General features: G+C 39.5%; 1 protein-coding gene across 1 annotated transcript in view; it reads right to left on the bottom strand.

Annotated features, from left to right (window-relative positions):
• The window catches only part of CNTNAP2 (contactin associated protein 2), a 1,111,126-nt gene that overhangs the window by 329,165 nt on the left and 761,721 nt on the right, over positions 1-20,240 (bottom strand). The window lies entirely within an intron of this gene.

Here is a 20,240-nt window from a genome sequence, read left to right as displayed (position 1 = left end):
GGATGGAAATTTACTGCAGATCCATTTTCAAGAAAGGACAGATAGTTTATACATTCCCTGACAACGATGTCTCATTTTTGGCAGAAAACACTGCACATGTAAGAGTTCTAACATGTTAGTAAGGCCTGTACTAGGCCTGTTAGAGGCTTACATTGGACTTCTGACCCAGCAGTCTCCTAGACTAGCCACCAAGAAGCCATAGGAATGGCATAATCAATTGGAGATGCACTAGGCGTTATGTCAGTGAAGGGAGTTCCCTTCCGATGATGGATTCTAGCCAATGATGCCCTGACACTTGCCCTCCCAAGGAGCAAGTTTCAGGCTTTACAGGCACACTGTATGAAAGAAGATTGAAAGATATTCGTGAATGGGTCTAGGTTGCCTTTAGATCAGTCAAATTTATCCTCTGAATCGCTTAAGGAACTTTGTGCTGAAGTACAAGTACTACTAAGAGATAAAAGTTTATTGCACCTTGTAATGTATATATTTATGAATATTCATATGTGTGCATAAATTCAATAACCATTTCTAGAAAAGCATCTCAATCTCTTCCTGCTGTCTGGAAGATGATTGGACATTGATTATGGTATACCTGGCCAGCTACTGGACGGGAATTTAGCTCCCACTTCACCTTCAATTACCTTGTTGACAGACTGGATCCAATTACTGAAGAGCACTTAATCATAGTACGGAAACACTTAGCAGCTTGCTAGTTCCCAGGGCACTCTCACTGGCCAGCCTGAAATCAGTTACATCAGAGTCAAAATGCACATAGGACAGAAGCAAGGGACACATGGACAGAAGCAAGAGACACACAGAGGCTGGCAATGCCTTCACATTCTGCAAGCTAACATTCGTTGGCACAGCCTTGCCAGCCGGTTGAGGGATGTGACTCTCCTGCTCGACTTTGCACTGGTGTGGCCTCACCTCGAGTGCTGTGTGCAGTTTTGGGCATCGCAATTTAAAAAGGACATCAAGCTATTGGAGGGTGTCCAAAGGAGAGCCACAAGGATGTTGAAGGGTCTGGAAGGGGCAACTTCTGAGGAGTGGCTAAGGTCACTTGGATTATTCAGCTTGGAGAAGAGGAGGCTGAGGGGTGACCTCATGGCAGTCTATGGCTTCCTCAAGAGGGGATGAGATGGGGCAGGTACTGATCTCTTCACTCCTGTGACCAATGACAGGACTCAGGGAAATGGCAGGAACCTGAATCAGGGGAGGTTTAGGTTGGATATCAGGAAAAGGTTTTTCATCCAGAGGGTGGTTGAGAACTGGAACAAGCTCCCCAGGGAAGTGGTCATAGCACCCAGCCTGCCTGAGTTCAAGAAGCATTTGGATGATGCTCTCAGGCACATGGTGTGATTCTAGGGGTGCCCTACACAGAGACAGGAGTTGGACTTGATGATCCTGATGGATCCCTTGCAACTCAGCATATCCTATGATTCTATGTTTGCAGATTACATCAAATTGGGTGGGAGTGTTGATGTGCTTGAGGATATGATGGCTCTACAGAGAGACCTGGACAGGCTGGATTGATGGGCAGAGGCAAATTTTGTGAGACTGAATAAGGCCAAGTGCCAGGGCCTGCATTTTGGTCACAACGACCCCATGCAATGCTACAGGCTTGGGGAAGAGTAGCTAGAAAGCTGCCCTGCAGAAAAGTACCTGGGGGTGCTGATTGACAGCTGAATAAAAATGAGCCAGCAGCATGCCCAGGTGGCCAAGAAGGCAAATGGCATACTGGCCTGCATCAGGAAAAGTATGGCCAGCAGGAGTAGGGAGATGATTGTGCCCTTGTACTTGGCACTGGTGAGGCCACAAGTTGAGTACTGTGTGCAGTTCTGGGCCCCTCACTACAAGAACACTGAGGTGCTGGAACATGTCTAGAGAAGAGCCACTAAGCTGGCAAAATGTCTAGAGAACAAGTAATACGAGGAATTGCTGCGGGAACTGGGGGTGTTTAATTTAAAGAGGAGGCTGAGAGAAGACCTCATTGCCCTCTACAACTACCTGAATGGAGGTTGTAGGGAGGTGGGTGTTGGCCACTTCTCCTATGTGAATAATGACAGGATCAGAGGAAACGGCTTGAAGTTGTGGCAGGGAGGTTTTTATTGGATATTAGGAAGAATGTCTATACTGAAAGAGTGGTCAGGCACTGGAACAGCATGCCCAGGGAGGTGGTTGAGTTGCAATCCTTGGAGGTACTCAAGAAATGTGTAGGTGTGGTCCTTCGGGGCATGCTCTAGTGGCCAAGGATGTGGGGTTTTTTTGTCGGTGTTTTTTGGTGGAGTGTATGTGGCTCTTTGTGATTATTTGGGTTTTTTTTGTGTTGATGCTTGGACTCATTGATCTCAAAGGTACTTTCCAACTATGACAATTCTGTGATTCTGTAAAAATCTGTGCCTGCACAACAGGCAGAAAGAGTGGAGGAAAAATTGTGGCTGGTATACAGGAAGGAAATTCCTTGTCTGGGTGTAGGTTTTTACACTCCTTGCACATTTTTCTGATTTAAATAAATAGCCCTGCCATGGGGCATGAACTGAGACAGTCTGGAATGGCAGGGCCTTTCTTTGGCTAGAAAAACAATTTAACAATGTAACATGGACACAGACAAAATCCCATCTCCCTTCCTCACCAAGGGCAGACTCCTGCATCTCTTACAGTTGTACTACTGGGACTGGCCTTAAGATGACTTGAAAGGCTTAAGGGAGAAAGTTGCCAGAAAGGAATACCAACCTTATATGTTGTGTGCTGATTACAGACTACTTTTTCCCCTTTTAGTCTTAACCATTTGTTCATGTGATAATACTTCCCAAGGAAATCAACTAGACATTTATAGCTTGGAAATAATGCTAGCTTCTTCATCTATGGTTCCGTTTTCTGAGAAACTGCTTGTCAGTTGAAGCCATTCTTCAGAAAGGCTCGATCAGTAACCTGCCTGCAGCCAACTTCTCTTACAGAAAAGGTAATACAGATAATTCATGCTATCTCCAATACCTGTATCATCACCATTTATGGAATTAAGTTCATTAATTTAAATTTATTATTTTTTAAAAGAGTGATTATTATCTATTCTCTCAAAAGGATATTAAAGTGATATAATTTACTTTGCTCTAAACACCTTTCAATTGAAATGACTTCTTGACAGTCCTGATTCGCTAATAAAAAGTGAAACTGATTTTAAATAACCTTGATCTCCAGCTATTCAGATTTTTGAATAAAATATTAATATAAGTTGGTTTTCCTGTTTCATATTCAACATATTTGTGACAGTGGTGATAGTATTTAACACTATTACAAATAATTTTCTATTTTCCAAATACTCATTTTCTCTTTATATTGAAGCTTCCTCATTCATTTGCTTGGTGCTCACTCAAGTAAGCTAACTTGCTGCTGACAAGCAAATCAAGTAATTTTGGGAAATGATAATTAACTGGAAAAAAGTTTGGAAAATGAACTTCAGAAAACATAATGCATGTATTCCATAGGTATGATCCTGTTTTTTTCCCTTTTACTTTAAACTACAGTTACAGTTATCACTATTAGTTTACTTTTTATGGCATTAATGGACTTACGTGCTTAAGGTATTATTTTATTAGATATTTCCAAGAAATCTGAAAACAGTTTTATTTATCAGAAATTATCATCCTTTCTCTCTCTGATTAAATAGATCCATGCTGTTTTTGATGGACACACTTTCATGACCTAAAATTTGGCTGATGGACTTGATTAAAGTTATCTGAGATGACTGACTTAAGTACTGAACCACACCTTGGTTCCTGGTTCAGAGAAGGTGGATTTGAGAAAACCTGAGCACACAAAAATAATTCATATTCCTTTGATTACTGCCATTATTTACAAGTACAAAAGGACAGACTGCAAGTCATGGTGTGCTCAGTCCATCAGCCATAGGCAAAATGGATATGCTAGAAACTTTAACCCTCAAGCTGATGACATTTCTACCGATTACCAACACAATAGTGGTTAATTAATTTTTACCCAAAATGTTGCTGGTTGACAATAGTTTTATCCCAAGTCTTTTCCTGCTTGGCACATGTACTTGGTGCGAACTTCTAGGAAGAAGAGGAAGGATAAGTGGTATGTGCTGATGACTAGTAGTACTACACTCCTGATACCTCTCATCTGTGTATATAAACCAGCAGCATATTTAGCATTCGGGAAACATGGAAGGAATGGGACAGTGAGTCAAAAGCTCCGTGAATGTTACGGTAAGGCAACACCTATGACAAGGACAGGTGAAGTAATTACCAGATGTAATAAAAACTACATCCATGTCCATCTGCAGCTGTGTGGTCTGCATTTATTGTTAAGAATTGATGCCTGTGGGCCCTATAGGATTTCTAACTACTATTGGACAACTGTATTGCATCAACATTTAGGAATGTGTTTCCTTCCCACCTGTGAGTTTGGAGATAGCTCTTTACTAGACATTATTTTTGCTGTCATTGGTGCATTTATCACTTCAAATTAGATTACTGAAATGTGTTCTACAATATGCAACACTATGAATCACTCAAGTCACTATACAGGACAGCCCATTTAAAAGTAGACTGCCTTCTAGGGAGGATAAAAATTACAACATAGTTGGTATTTTAATTTCTGTAGAATTGTGTGGGATGATACCACAACAGTGAATAGCAATGCGATTAAACAAAACTTTTTTTGCAGCAATGCTGTAGATAAAAGATCTGATGCGTACAATTGATGGGGAAAAGATTAGGCAGTACCCTCTTCTCCTTCCTTCCTGATCTTTTTTTTTTTCCCTAATCTCTTTCTCTATGAGTGTATAAATATAAGTTTAAAACTACATACAGCAATTTGAAACTGGTTCTGACAGACATCAAAGGAGCTACAGCTGGTTTATAAAAATGAAAAATGTAGGTTAATGAGTGTTTTGACAGTCTTGCCTGAGATTTGCAAATGTCAGTTTTGAAGTAATGTTGCTCTGGTGATATGAATTCTGTTGCTCTCATCTTACTAACGTAGAGAATGGGGTTTTGATCAGAAAAATCCAATATCCAGAAGGAAAAAAAGGAATAAAATAAAAAGAGTACATGAAGAGTGTTCTTATGGATTGAATTCTACTGAAATTAAAGTGAGTTTGTTAATCTATTTGGGTGGGGAACAGGATCAATCCCAAAAAAGAATTCACCCATTCCTGCAGCTATTTTTCTCCTTCTACTATTGTTGCTTTAATTATTTCTTCATCAAGATAATAACGAATCTTCAAATTTAATTGCCAACTACTGAATGAATAGTTCCCTTTTTACTAAGAGACATTGTCTTTTGAAAAGATGAAACTTCCCTTTGTATTTATGCAGTCCCCTTCATAACAATTCAGAGAGAAGAAAACTCTACTTAGTTTGTGAACTTTCTGTGATATTGAAATACATAAGTTTATAACATTTTAAATCAATATATAATGAATAAACCAGATGATTTACAAGACACAGTGGAAAGAAAGGACCAAAATAAATTTTTCAGGGAACCAACTGTTATCAGAGAAGTGATATTGAAATGGCTGTTCCAATACAACTTGTTAGAAACCTCAATGGGCATTAATGAAGTGGTAAGCAGAGGATGAATTCTCTGGATTACCGGAGATGATTTAAAACCATTCAACAAGTTGCATGTAAAAAGCTAATGATAAGATTATCTTGAGAAACATAATACAGATCACTCAAAGAAAAAAGACTGCAGCACCACAAAATATTGTTGTGCTGAAAAAGAGTGCCTGGGGGAAAAGCTTAAATCAGATCTGGGCCCTAATGCAGGAAATTACCTCAGACGGGCATTAAAAGAAACAAGACTTTAAAAATGAACACACATTGAAAGGAACAATAAATAATGAGACACAGTACAGCCCTATGAAGGAGGACTTGGATCACTGAAGTGCCTGGTCTAACAGATGGCAATGGTACTTCAGTTTAGATTAAGGAACATTAAAGTCAAGAACAAAGGACATAAAGGAATTAACAGTACGGTTGTTTTCAGCACAGTCTACAGAATATGGGCATGGGCTACAAATTTTTTTACAGTTCAATAACTGAGGAATCGACAACTCATTCTACCTTCTGGGAAGTGGGAATATAACCTGGAATTATACAACTGGAAAGACAAAATGCATGCATCTTCCTTGAAGTGTCTTTCACTTCATTTGAGCATATAATGGGAGCGTATGCACTTAAAAGAAACCTTTCTTTCACTAAAGAACAAGCACAACATTATTTAGCTATTACCCTAAACAGGGCTGCCTGTAACCACTGAAAAAAATTCTAAGGTTTAAAAAAAATATATATTAGAACAGATATCTCAAAGGAAAGGGGCCTTCAAAGCTTTCACTTTGTTAGCAGGAACCATTTCCTGAACAATCTTCACTGAAAAGTAAGCTCAGTCTTCATTTCTACTCTGCTGAAGAGGCAGAAAGAAGACTAACGTAGGTCTCAAATTTTGCCACTAAACAAACTTCACCTTTCTTTCTCCCAGTGCTTTCTTGAGCCCTTGAATTGTAAACATACTCTTCACTGATCCAACTTAATCCTCCACTCTCTCACATCCTGCTAATGCCTATCCTTGGACATACAGGAAAAGGAATACACTGACATAGTCTTTCCAATTATTGCATCAGTAAACTGAATGCGCAGAAAGATTGGTGTGAAGAAGTAAAAAAAACAACAAATATGTTTTCATTAAGTATTCTGTTCCATTTTCAAGAGTGTATCTTCTTTTTGATAATGGCTTTCTGGCTCTTTGCAACAGAAGACTGGAAAGGAGAAATCTGGGTAATTGCATTCCTAACCAATATACTTTTACATTTTGCTTTAAAAAGGTGTCTCCAAATGGGAGAAGTTACAGTTCAAACTGTTAATGCACACTCTTGATATTGTGTAATAATTTCAACATTATTTTTAATCACACAAGCTGCATTTAAACTTAGGGATCCCATTTGAAGAAGCTGCATAAACTTAAGCATGTTTTCTTGAGGCGTCATGTAACTAAATAACAAACACCTGTGTCATATGTAGTTTAGTATAACAGCGTGCTTCTTGCTTTTTTGACCTTACAGCACTTGTTTGTTAGAAAATTCAAAAAAACACTGCCAGTTGTTGCAGGATAGATAGTAGAGTGACTTTCGATGTCTTGAATGTCTTTATTTCTAACCTCTCAAATGAAGCATGACTTAAAACTCCACAGTGTATCACGGTGCTTTAGTGATTTCATTTATCGTAAACCAGACGTATTATTTTAAAACACATTCTTTGCAAAGCTTTTTAGCACACCTGTGGTTTGAAATGTCTCACATAGTACCATTAGGAGAAAAGAAGAAGCCAACTAGACTTCATATTAAAGTCAGCAACTTTAGTAAAGTCTGATTAAAAGTTTTTTTCTTTCCTGAATGTTGTGATCTAGTTCTAGCTCAATCTAAAACTAAGATGGAAGACAGAAAAATAATTTGCTATGCTAAATACAGAAAAAGACATAGCTTGGTCCTGAGAAAAAAAAATATACTTATGTGTAGTAAAGGTCAACATTTAGATTCCTTTAATGACAAAATTAAAAGTACTATAAGGATGAGGAATAAAGGTCATGCTCAACCAACAAGAAACTTTGAAACTCCAGAAATTCTTTAATGTAATATCTTTCACTTCCTCATAATCAAAGGATGTGAATTTCTCTTTTCCTCTCAGTCCCTACACAACATCATTAAAACACCCTATCTCCTTGCAGGGGACACTACTTCCACCAGAAGGGACAGAGTGTTTTTATGCAAATGGTTCTGTTAAGGCAACAGAAACTCCAACTTTGCTTGTAGTGTGTGGCCTATGTCAGTAGTACTCTGTCATATACCTCAAAGACACAGCTGTGTAGGAGCAACACCCTAAGAAAGATTTGTACCAGCTGCCTCCCTCACTTCCTGCTAGCAGGTATCCAACAGATTGCTGCTTTCAGAAAATTATTTCTAACAACAGCAGTCATAGGATTCATGAGAAGAAAAGCAGACAAATGTGTATTTCCATAAACCATTAACACAACAGTTGTAGCAAAAATCTGTGACCATTATGGCAAAAGTGTCAGGCAGAAGTGAAACAACTATTCAGAGCTCTGGTGCACAGTGGAATTGGTAAAAATCGCTGAAATAAATGTCATAAGACACCTCTGAATATTAACATTAAGTAGGTGTCTTTTTTTCATTTTAACTCTCACAGATCTGTAACTTAGTTTATGCAATGAGATAGATGAGCAAGCAGTGAAAGTAAAGCAGTACATAAAGCAAGTTCATGAGTAAGGCTTTTGCTAATAACAACTCTTGACCAGAAATACCTGTGAGTCTACCCCATTTGTATCTACTCTGTCTAGCAGAGATGTCAGTCACCTGAATAGTCTCAGTACATCTTTTGGTAGGAATCCAATTGGCTCAGCTATTTGTTCATGAGACACTTCACTGTACAGCACAAGGAGCCATTTCAGCATAGTTCTGTGATAATTACCACATCAATAATAGAAATAACGCATCTTCGACAGAAACATATTTGATCTAGACCCCTGAAGAGTTAAGTGTACGAGAGAGAACTCTGCATGCTCAGGCTTTGGAGAGCTAAGTCAGCTTTGCCCTTCTAACTTCCTCAACTTGCCTGCCAAGAAGTTTCTGAGGAACATCCATGCCTCTGAGTGAGCACTAATTTCTCTCTGCAGATCTCTGATGCAGTAATTTACAACATTGTCATTTGCAATTGTTCTGTGAGAGTATTTTACCCTTTTATTACTGACAAACAGATTTCATTTTCTTTTATTACTACTGGCAGGTTTATTCCATTGTAGTTGGACAATGCTGGTCTGAAGGAAAATCTACAGTGATTTCTATTTGTGAAGCACAAGTGCATTCCAAAGTAGAGAGAAAAAAAGCTAAACTCTTTGGAGAAATATCTCAAGGTTTAGGGTACCACAATAGTAATTTTTTGAGGGGAAGGGAATAATTTATTTTCACAAATTTTCTTAAATTGCTTACTATTGAATGCTTCAGTGTGTGCAGAGTTAGTCTCATAAATCTCATCTAGGATAATGGAAGATCATTACCTCAATAGTCCCCACTCAGCATGTCCTGTCACAGTAATATAGACATACACTAGATTAAACAAATATTTTCAGGCTCCCTGAAAAAAAGAAAATTTGAGCACAGGAAACAAAAAAACCCTAAAGCACGAAGCATAAAAAGCATGTTATTTTATGGATCATAAACGTGAACTCTAAACACAATAAAAGTGGATACGGACCCCTAATATGATACTGAAAGGCAAAGTGGTATTCTACCTTACCATGTGTCATCTGCCTGAAATCAGGCAGATTTGGCTTTCAGTACATGAGTGGAGGCAGATCCTTACACTTAGCAGTTGAAACTCTCTATATAGAGAACTGGTTTGTATAATCTGCAGGTTCCCATTCCAAATCTTAAAGTTTGCTCTGTGGCCATTGTTCAGCTATAGTTGTTCCCTACTCACTGTGCAAGATCTCACAGACTCCTTATCATTTGCCTCTGCTGGCTGGACTTCGCTCACTAAACCACATGGAATGCTATCAGTGGTTGCTTTTAAGTTGCAACAAATTTATTTCTACTGTTCTTCCCATTCTCATGCTATGGAGTAAGTGATAATCTTAGTAGGTTGCAACCAACTCTGGTTCTCCCAGGAAAATTCCTCCTTGATTTTCATGGATGTAAGCAGTCTCTTCATAGCATCTTCTGACGGACTGCCATATTTTCAGTGGAATTGCTGCTTTCTGGGACCTTGGAGAAAAAAAATGGCCAATCCCCCAATTATCCCTTTTCGCCCCTGTTGCCACCACTCTACAGGCTTTTTTCCCAGTTCTGTCTCTCACCATATGGAACAGAAACTGAAGTGAGTTTACAACACACTTCTGATCCTGCCCTAACACCTGTACTAAGTGTCCATTCTGGAAATCTGGAAAAAATATTGCTGCAGTTTCACAACATCATCATTGCGCTTTTGTTTTATTTTGTAGAAAAGTCCTAAGACTAATTCTAAGTGATAAAGTGAAAACATGTATGTAATCTTGAGATTTCCTAGGAGTCTTCAAATACAGCCTTCGTCCAAACTCTCCATAACATGGTAATTTTACAATCCTACGCCATGTGCGCTAACTTCACTTGTTTGTAACTTCTGGGAGGGAGTCACAGGAGAGTTATTCTGTATCTCTCTCTGTGTAGGGAACCTCTCTGTCTATGCTTAAGTCTCTGATCAAAAAGGATGTCTACTGCAGCTTATTCATTAAAATACACTCGTCAGAGCAAACGGCAGGAAGCAAGAAGGCCTGAATTTTTAACAGCAATACTGACAACATAGCCAACCTACCATTCTAAGTGAATTAATTTAGAGAATCACACATCAGTGTGCACTGCACCCTGAACACTGGTTGGGAATTCTGAAATCTCTTCTGTCTTTCAAAAATTGTCTGCAATCTTTTAATCACTTATCTGTCTCAATTACAAGTGAACTTAACACACCATTTGCTATTTGAACAGGATTTTAAATGTTTCCTTTAAACCAATTTCTATGATCTTTTAGTTATATTGATTTCAAAGAAAATAACAGAAAGAATGCTTAGAACAGGTAAGTGGTTTTCTTCCTAGTCCCACTGTCTGTCAACGAGACAAGACAGCACTAACAGTTAGAAACAACCAGCTCTGAGTATGACTTGCTGAGAAGCCATTCCTTGTTGTTTAAGGACAAGTAAGCCTTAAGGGAAAACACATATGAGAAACTATTTCTATATACCAGAAATCCCCACCCAAACATTGTGATTCATGCCTTCTAGGCTTTGATGCAGTACAGCTTCATCACTGGGCTTGTTCCCCAAAGCCCACAGAAGCATAGAAAAGCTTTCCCTGTAACGCACGGGTCAGGCAGAAACACATACACACCCAACACCTGTACCAACCCAAACAAGAAAAACTCTGCAGAAAATACTAACCTGAAAAAAAAAATAAAATTAAAAAAAACCCTGCAACTTCTCATGTAATTTCAGGTTTAAATTAACCGTTAAGGCTATAGCCTTAACTTGACTGAAGTGACCAAAAGCAGAAGAAAAAGTTTTACAGAAAACACAAGCTTTGTTTGGGCTTTCAATAATGTTCTCTACAGAAGCAATTTCCTAGGGATAACTGAAGCATATCACTGGCCTGAAGCAGCCTGTACTGAGTTACTCATATCTCCAGTAGGGCACGTGTGTTGGGGAAGTGAATCCAGAGCTAAATGCTTGCTTCTAACAGTACCAGTAACAGTTTCAGGTAGATGGCACCTTTCATCATCCTATTTCCAACTACCCTTTTCCTGCTCCCCCAGTTATGGACATATTTCTTGAAATATAATCTAGATAAGAGTACTAGAGAGTTCTAAGAAGGTTTGTTGATTTTTTTTCTTTAGCATTCTAAAAAGATGTGTTGTTTCCTAATTTCTGTTCATAGCTCACTTTCCAGCAAAGGAGAGACATTTTCTGATTCCACATATGTCAGCATTTTTTCCTCCTCAGACTAGAGCAGGGCCACGAAGATGACTAGATGATCAGAGGGCTGGGGCACCTCTCCTGTGAAGACAGGATAAGAGAGCTGGGGTGTTGAGCCTGGGGAGATGTCACACTGGCCTTCCAGTATCTGATGGGGCTACAGGAAAGCTGGGGAGGGACTTTTTGCAAGGGCATGTAGTGAGAGGACAAGAGGTAATAGATCAAAACTGGAAGAGAGGAGATTTAGGTTAGACATTAGGAAGAAACTTCTTAAATTTTTTTACAGATGGAACAGGTTGCCCAGAGAAGCTGTGGATGCCCTGTTCCTGTGTTCAAGAAGAGACTGAGTGGGGCTCTGAGCAACCTGGTCTAGTGGGAGGTGTCCCTGCCCATGCAGGAGAGTTGGAACTAGTTGATCTTTAAGGTCCCTTCCAACCTAAACCATTCTGAGATTCTAAATAATTTGGCAAAATAAAGATTATGCTTTAATTTCAACTATTTCTGCTCTATCAAATGCCAGTTTGTTCTCCATTAGTGAGGCCAATGCACATTTAGTTGTCTTATGCCTGATGGATGGATGCTGTGATGTTCACGATCCAACTATGAGCACCTGAAATACATTAAGAGAATGAAGTGACAAGCTTTTATTCCCCTATTCTCTTATGTGGCCCTTCAGAGCTTAGGTGGGACAGGAAGAAAGAGGGGAAAGAAACAAAAGAAACTAGTCAGACAGTAGGATATGTTTTTATTACTGGGCAACTTGAGAAGCTACCTTAAAGGCCAATTATAAAGTTTGTCCTCTACTGAAAGACAGCAAATAAAAAACCTTTTCCTGAGGGTAGACTTCACAAGGTACTTTTTATTTTAAGGGCATAATATTTTCACTGCAGTGGCATACTGGCCTACCTTTTCATTTTCTGCACATGCAAGAGAGAGTTTTTAACAGGAGGGCTGAGTAGATTTAGTCCTTCCCTTTTCCATCCTTAAAGACTTCCAATATGGCAAACAGATGGAGGCTGAGGGGAAACTTTACATCCAGCTGGAAAAGCCACCATGAGCAGCTTCTTACCATCAGGCAGTACTGTGCTCTAGAGCATGGGTAGGAAAGGCACTAGCCAAATTTGAGGTACAGTTAAGTGCCACAACAAGCATTTTCTCAAGAAAGCAAAATTTTACATAAATTAAAAAGAATAAAAAACAGAATGCAAAACAAAGAATTATACCAATTAAACCTAGAACACAAAGGGCATGCCTGGTAAATAAGAACAGATTAAAAAAAAAATCAATAAACTAAAACTGACATGCAGGATGTTTCAGTCTATTTGGCAGGCAAAGACATAAACATAGTCTGTTCCATCTCCAATGTCTCATGGGTCTGTAATTTTACTCTAATGCTAAGAGGATGAAATTATCTTAAGAACAAAGTCTGCCTTCAGAGACACGGCTTCAGACACAATCCTCTGATGCTTCAATGACTAATTTCTTTCTTCCTCAGTATCTTTTCTCCCTTCTTTATACAGAAAGTCTCCCCTGATAAGTCAACTGGCCAAAAACTTTTTCAAATGGCTTGATGCTTTTGCCCTTCTCCACCCACCCCCTCTATTTTCTTCTTTTCCTGTGATTGTTTCTGGCCTTGTTTCAAGGAAATAAGCTTAGATACTCTTCAGCAACAGCCTCAATCCATCTAAACTATTTGTTCCTCTTTTTACCTCTCAAATGTCATTTCCATTTGCAAAAAAGTCTGACAGACATAAAAAGCCTCCAAAACAAAGCTCTACCACTGAAGGCAAGTGTATGAGCTGCTGTTAAAAATCAAAACTTCATTTTATATGTCATATTGGAAACACTGAAGCCATTTTTCCTTCCAGTATTTTAGGTAAAAGACTTAAAATACTTGTACTGGAAGCTTTCTGCAATGAGATTACACTGGTGTCCTGGATTGAGCCAGGACGAAGCCAATTTTCTTTTTACTGATTTTTTTTTCTTCAGTGAACTCTGTTTTAAGCAGCACACTTGCTGAAACTAAGAGCAAGTTTTCCAGCCAGTGGAATGATAATGCCTGAATGTTTGTAGCTACTGCTGAGAGACCAAGGGCACTTTGCTCCTCTTGTTGAATCTGCTGCTTCAGACACTAAAGGAGCAGAAGAGTTGTATCTACAGCCTTCATGTAGGAAGGAGTGAACTAGACAGATGGCAAAACTGGCCAAACATATTATTCCATCCCATGCACATCCCTCTTGGTATAAATTCAGTCAAGTCCCTTCTTTCTTCTCTTGCATCCATGGTGAGTATCTGGGGAGGATTCCATCGATCCATCACTATTGATCCCCAGGCTCATGCATGCCTGACCCTCATCACTCTCCCCTCAGCTCCTGTCTGCTCTGCCGCTCTCTCCAGAAGCTCCGAGACATTTCAGAAGTGATAACAGAGATGCCGTGGGAGTTGCTGGGGGTGGGGGGAGGCAACAGGGTTTTGCACATTCCTGCACACATTTGCATATATTTGTACATATACTTTATCACTAGTATTTCATTAAAGCTGCCTGTTTCAGTTTTGGAAGGCCCTCTCCTTATTATCTCTCTTCCTTTCCCTATCAGGTTGGGAGGGGGAGGGCATAGAGAGCATTATTGTAATTCGTTTAATTGCCCATCCTGAGTGAAACTGTGACAACTGGGTAAGGCCTCCGTACCTTTATTTTCATACAGCAACTTATCATTGCTTACCATTGCTCAATGAAAAACAATTTGCTGCCTTAAAATGCATGCCAATTTATTCTATTTCACAACCAAAATTACTAATTCCTTCCTCTCTCAAACTGGTGAATCTACACAGGAAAAAAGTATTTACTTTTATTTATTGAATTAAGCTGCTAAAAATTTTATGTTTCACATGTATTTTATATACATCTGTGAGTCAAAGTTTTGGAACCTTGGAAATTCAGTAAATCAGTTCTCAGCCAATATGTCTCATCTGATAAACTAATTGTATAGAAATTGCAGTAGAATTAAAATTTTACCACTGCTGGGGCACTTTTAATGAGAATATTCCAATGAATGGCGCATTTATATTCATGCCATATGTTTCTACATATGTCATAGTAAAAAGCACTCCAGTGACCCACTATTTTCCAAAGGAAGACAGAAAAATCACAGGATATGACAGTTATGGTTGTTTAATATCTGCTCACAAAGTCACTGCAGTAATTATGGCACGTGCCACTTCTGTTAAAGAAAGCAAAAAAAGAAGGGAGGAAGGGGGAAGTGGGTAGAGAAGTCACTCTGTACTTTTGATCTTAATGAGGCAGGCTATGAATTTGCATAATGATTTCTTGAAGTGTTTGAAGATGTGCAGCCTTAGGCAAAAGAACAGTAGTGGAAAAGGGATAGGGTAAGTACCACTCAAATGGAGCCATTATGCTTCCAGCTATTTGGATCCTGAAATGAGATAAAAGCCACATCACAGAGGTACAATGACTTCAGAACCAATAGAAAGAATAAGCTGACATATATTCTGGTAAAATAGGTTATGAAACCTTTTAGTTCTGCTTTGCATCAGTGGCCTAAATGATGGAGCAAAAAACCAGCAGAAAGCCTATGATTTCCCTATCCTTAGCACAAAGCCCCAAGGAACTACAGAAGTGCTGCTCTTCCTCTCGCCCTGATGTTATGACAAATAACCCTGTGCACTGCTCCTTTGATTATGCTTCATCCCCTCCTTTGAAGACTCTAGCAGGACAAATGCACAAGGTGGGTAAATTTGCTGATCTTTTCCCCATCCTTCATAGGCCAAGGGGAAAAAATAAAAATAAACAGAAGAAACAGCAGGTAATATTAACTCATTTTTGTGTCTTTCTTAGGGAGACTAAAAAAAACCTGCCCGAGGAAACTGCATCAAGTCTGGAGATTCAGAAACACCAAGTATCATGCAGAGCACATGATATACTAGAAGTTTACATCTTTCAATAAAAATCTTAAAAGAGCAGTTATTTCTGCTACAGCAACTGTTCTAATGACAATTAAAGAGAAACTATAAAAAGCCTTAAACCGGATACTGAGATAGGAATCCTCCACCTTTGGGAAAACCTGCTTGAACGTGGAGTCTGTGCATTTTGTACCTGCCTCTGAGAGAGGGTAAGATCTCAGCCTTAAGATGACACAGCTTTGGAAAAATTCCCTCTTGGCCTAAGATAACAAGTTGGGATAAATTGAAAAGCAGTCTAGTGGTAAGACAGTATGAGACATCAGAGCTTCAAGGAGTAGTTTTCCATAGGAGCATTAATTTGAAAAGTTCCAGCTTTCCAACTCTAAACATTTTCAGTACTGTTTTTCATAAAAGAAAAGAAAAAAATAGCTTCCTAAAATGTACACAGTTCCAATTGATAGGTATTTCCAAAAGTGCTGAACTTCTATTACAATGCTCCAAATTTTGAAAAGTTGTGTTACTAATGGAGGAATGGACACTTAAATGTGAGATATCAAGTATTTTAATTACACTTTGAGGACATAAGATGTAAGTGCTTTGTTTCTTTTCACTATCAAAACACAGCACTGTCAGCACAAGTTTTATTTGGAGAAGACGAGTATTGGGAGGTCTCTGGGATTTCTTTGACAATGCAGAGTAATTTCACAGATCATGAATTGCTGTGGGGAGCGTATGCACATATGCACATATGTATTTCTATGACTTTGACTGCACTACTGAATTACCAGGGCATCTTAGAATCAGAACACTTTTTAGTTACCACAGCAACACCTTTGAAGGGCAGCACTCATTATGACGTTAACCAGTTTACTAAATTAAGACACACAAAAGATTATATGGATTATGCCCAGAAATATGCCAAGACAGCTGTTTACTGCATGGTATTTTTCCCTTTAATTTATTTTTTTTAATACTTTTGGATACATTGATAACCCTAACACTTTCTGACTATAGAATGACATATATATATATATATGCTATAGAATGATGAAATAATGAAACGTGTTGCAATTTTTGTGATACAGTAACTTCAAGGGCTAAACATGCAGTTTCTGAATATAGTTTCAGTAGGTTTTCAGGATATTGCCCCTGCTCCTGAAGGTTTACAGTCAAATCAGAGTTCAGCTTACTCTCCATTTTGCACCAGTAAAACTACTACATAAGTGTGATAGCAGAACCACCTTTTTTAGGAAGATGGATACTAGCTTTGCTAATAACCCTAACCTTGGAAATTTGTTTTCCGTAGAAACCAACCAAGCAAGTTACATTTTACAGTACCTTTTTAGTAACTAAGATCTTCTTTCTAGTTCCACTTGAATGAAGCAATGGATATTTAAAATGTCTATTACCACCTTGAGAAGTAATTTTAATAAAAACATGTTTGTTTAACATAGTACGTTAATAGGAACATTTAGATTTGTTTCTCAGGCTAGAGAGGGAAATACATTTAAGGATGTCTCTATTAAAATAAAATACTGCTATACCTGTCATATGAAGAAGATTTTTATTTCATTTAGTACACTCCACATACTATCCAATATAGCTACATCTGTAGCTTACTTAGTTTCATGTTCACAAAAAAAAGTTAACTGTAATTCACAGCTTATTTTTCAAATATACTGCTAGTAATACCATAAACCTGCACAATTTCATTGCTAAAATTATGTCAGAATTCTGCTCTTATTCTAATATCTTACAATCCTTTTGTTATATGACAAGATATCCATCCTTGCTACAGAATTGTACAGAAATGTGTTAGTAATGAAGCAAAGTAAAGCCCTCAAGAAACCTCATTCTGTCCCTTTGCTACTACATGTATTACTGGTAATACTCCACATTGATTCAGAAAAACATTTAGGGTGTTGTGAATTTTCTCCTAAAAACAGTTCTGTTACTTGCCCCAGTTTTCAATGCTTAAGATGACCATTAATTAAAGGAAAATGAAAGCTGTAACACCTGCAATGTAAAGGTACTAGATAGTACATATGTAGGTGATGTGCTTTACTACGAGAGTCTAAGAGAATCCCTAAATCACAGAATGGTAGGGGTTGGAAGGGACGTCAAAAGATCATCTAGTTCAACCTACCAGAGCAGGGTCATCCAGAGTAGGTCAAAAAGGAACATGTCCCAGGCATATTTTGAATGTCTCCAGACAAGGAGACTCCACACACTCTCTGGGCAGCCTGTTCCAGTGCTCTGGCACCCTCAGCTTTTCCTTATGTTTACATGGAACCTCCTATGTTCCAGAGCTTGCACCTGTTGCCCCTTGTCCTGTCATTGGACATCACTGAGAAGAGCCTGGCTCCGTCCTCCTGACACTCACCCTTCACATATTTGTAAACATTGATGAGGTCACCCCTCAGTCTCCTTCTCCAAGCTAAAGAGACCCAGCTCCCTCAGCCTTTCCTCATAAGGGAGATGTTCCACTCCCTTCATCATCTCTTTGGCTCTGCGCTGGACTCTCTCAAGCAGTTCCCTGTCCTTCTTGAACTGAGGGGCCCAGAACTGGACACCAGGTTCCAGATGCAGCCTCACCAAGGCAGAGTAGAGAGGGAGGAACACCTCTCTTGAACTATTAACCACACCCCTTCTAATACAGCCCAGGGTGCCAGTGGCCTTCTTGGCCACAAGGGCACATTGCTGGCCTTCTGCCATCCTTCTGTCCACCAGGTCCCTTTCCCCTATGCCGCTCTCCAACAGGTCAGTCCCCAGCCTGTACTGGTACGTGGGGTTGTTCTTTCCCAGGTGCAAACTCTACACTTCCCCTTGTTGAATTTCATCATGTTTCTCCCCGCCCAACTCTCCAGCCTGTCTAAGTCTCTCTGAATGGCAGCACAGCCTTCTGGTGTGTCAGCCACTCCTCCCAGCTTGGTGTCATCAGCAAACTTGCTGAGGGTACATTCTGTACCCTCATCCAGGTCGTTCATGAAGATGTTGAACAACACCGGTCCCAGTACCGACCCCTGAGGGACTCCACTAGTCACACACCTCCAACCAGATTCTGCCCCATTGACTACAACTCTCCGACTCCTTCCCATCAACCAGTTCCTAATCCACCTCACTACCTGGTCACCAAACCCATACTTGATCAACTTATCTACAAGGATGCTGTGGGAGACGGTGTCAAATGCTTTACTGAAATCAAGATAAACCACATCTACCGCTCTACCATCATCTATCCACCTAGTAATTTCCTCATAAAAGGCTATGAGGTTAGTCAAACTTGACTTACCCTTGGTAAAACCATGCTGACTGCTCTTGATGAGCCCCATGTCCTTGATATGCCTAGAGATAGAGACAAGAATAAGTTGTTCCATCACCTTTCCAGGGATGGAGGTGAGGCTGACCGGTCTATAGTTACCCGGGTCCTCCTTCTTGCCCTTCTTGTAGACTGGAGTGACATTTGCTCTCCTCCAGTCCTCAGGCACCTCTCCTGTTACCCATGACTTACCAAAGATGATGGAGAGTGGCCTAGCAATGACCTCCGCCAGCTCCCTCAGCACCCTTGGATGCATTCCATCTGGACCCATCGATTTATGGATGTCAATTTTCTTGTCTGTTTTTTTTTTTTTTTCCCAACTGTTGGACATTTCACTAGCTCTGCATCTTTATATTTAACATGAATGAGCAACACTGTCATACGTGTACTTTTTTGTTCCTGACACCACTGAAGTAGTATATTTTTAATTCACTAAGTTACCACCCTTGAAGAGTTCCCAAATTTATAGCTACTGAACACAGGGGGTCTTCTTCCAAATAGCAGAAATTGCTACAATATATCAGCAAGTCTTGGCATTATTCCTTACCTGATTAGTTATTGATACAGTTCAAGGCGGTAGTTAAGATTTTATAAGCCCTCAGTGGGTCAGGATCCACTGATGTGAAAGATTGCTTTTACACCTGTGTCTCAGAACAGATTGGCTGGCCTGCCTCTCCAGTCCAAGGACTGATGGTACTCCCAGAGCTTAGATCAGGCTCCTTTTAGATATGTGTTTAGCATAAAAATGCAGACATTAATGGCAATATGAACCAATGGTATTCTCCTGTTCTCCAACAGACTGTCTACCTATAAGCACTCGACCTGGGGTCTGCTGCATGTGCCATGCATAACTCTTCAAGGAAGCTACTCCATCTGTGCCCCTCCACTCTGTCCCATCCAGGTTGGCTGAAACCCACCCCATAAGTCCAGATGTGTACAGGTTTCTGCCCCCAGGAAGAGCTATATGAGCTTCAGCAACTGTGATCTCTAGAGAGGCAGAGGTACTGTTTCAATTTGTGATCACACCTTCACCTTTATGCTACTGATACTGAAGTCTGAGGACTGAGACATATGCCAGATTTTCAATGCAATAGACTGAAATTCAAACTTAGCATGCAGATATTTGAGGACAGTCAGGGGACATGTCTGTTGTATCAGCTACACAATATTTCAAATCAGGAAAAAGTGCTGAGATAATTGTCATGCATTAACAGACCAAAGAAATAATATACTCCAGGTGCAGAACATTGCCCCCTTTCCCTTTTCCACTATCATATTTTTCTGCCTCCGCGTGGCAATGCAGATGACTAAGACAAGATATCTTCTGTGAAAATGCCCAGATGGGAAATTACCCATGCAAAACTCATGGTTAAAGCAGGAAATAAATGCCACAATAAATTGTTATATATGTGGTCTCAGAACTTAAACTAGGTATGTCCTGCTAACAACAGTTAAAAAGACAAAA

Source organism: Apus apus, chromosome 2, assembly GCF_020740795.1.
Source record: "Apus apus isolate bApuApu2 chromosome 2, bApuApu2.pri.cur, whole genome shotgun sequence".
NCBI lineage: Eukaryota > Metazoa > Chordata > Aves > Apodiformes > Apodidae > Apus > Apus apus.
This window is presented reverse-complemented; position numbering and strand designations above follow the sequence as displayed.